We start from the raw sequence: 1,366 nt of genomic DNA on the forward strand, positions 1-1,366 counted from the left end.
CCCGCCACACTGTTTTTGCACCACCATGCATTGGGATCTCAACCCAGAATTCCAATGGGCGGGGGAGACTGTGGAAACTATAGGATAGCTACGCACAGTGCAACGTTCCAGAAATCGACGCTACCCTCTGTACATGGACGCACACCACTGAATTATTATGCTTTGTGTGGCCGCGTGCACTCGACTTTATACAATCTGGTTTTACAAAACCGGTTTATGTAAAATCAGAATAATCCTGTAGTATAGACGTACCCTCAGTAAGAGTTATAATGGCACATCTCTGCTCTGCAGTTGTGCCAAAACCCCAAAAGAGGCACTGTTTTCTATATATGCTCACAGTTAACCCCAGTTTGCAGGTGCACACATGCCCCTTGAGATGTTGCTGTGTTTTAAGTTCGTTTATCAATTAATTAGGTCAAGGTTATTAGAAGGACAATGCTTGAGCAACCAGAAATGAAGATTGTGTTCCAACCCAAACTTGAACCCTCCTAACCTTCAGTGCTGTTTGGGGATACAGAGTCTGGGTTCATCTCTAGTCCATATCTTAAAACTTTTTCCCCCTTTGTTATCACAGTTCAAGGGTTTTTAAAAAATAAATGAAACAAAACTGTAACAATACTTAACTTCCATAGCAACTTGTATCCCTTCCTTCAATCAAGATTCACAAAGCACTTTACAAACCAACCAACCCACAGCAATGGCTGTGTGGGGTTATGATATGGTATGTACAAACAATTGGTATGGTTTGTCCAAAAAGTTACCACCACTGACCTACTTCTTACTGATCCTTTTAGAGGCAAAGCCACTGGCATCAGCTGTCTCCTGAATATCTGAAGAGGTGGCAGCCTGAAAGCGGGGGGTGGGGTTACTCCCTTCACCTGAAATGACCTGTAGAAGTTCTTTCCTCTCCTAAAGGCTGGGTGACTAGAAGAGGGGGAATGACTGGACAGATCTTACCCCTAAACTGCCCTTGTAGCAGAATAAAGATTTCCACCTCCTCAGGCTTTGGGGAGGAGGACAGAGAGACAGGCTCTGTGCAATCAAACCCTTTTTTCTCAAGCTTTTGGGAGGAAGGAAATAGCGATTCTATCCTTCTTCAAGAAAGTCCAGTGAAGTTTGTCTCTGTGGGCCCTTTGCTACTGGATAGCTCTCAGACTACTGTATACAACAAAAAACGGACCGTGTCTTACAATGGAGAGGCAATGTTTGCTTACATTTTAAAGTGTATCACTCATTCTAAGTGTTTTTCAGCAATGAGGGAGCAGTGGGAAACATCTATTTTGTTTAGAAGTAGCAATTCACTCATTAGGGATATAGCCAAGAAAGATAGAAATCCTGAAAATCTTATACGTTTGCCTTACTGCCT

This window comes from Chelonoidis abingdonii, chromosome 2 (genome assembly GCF_003597395.2).
Source record: "Chelonoidis abingdonii isolate Lonesome George chromosome 2, CheloAbing_2.0, whole genome shotgun sequence".
Lineage (NCBI taxonomy): Eukaryota > Metazoa > Chordata > Testudines > Testudinidae > Chelonoidis > Chelonoidis abingdonii.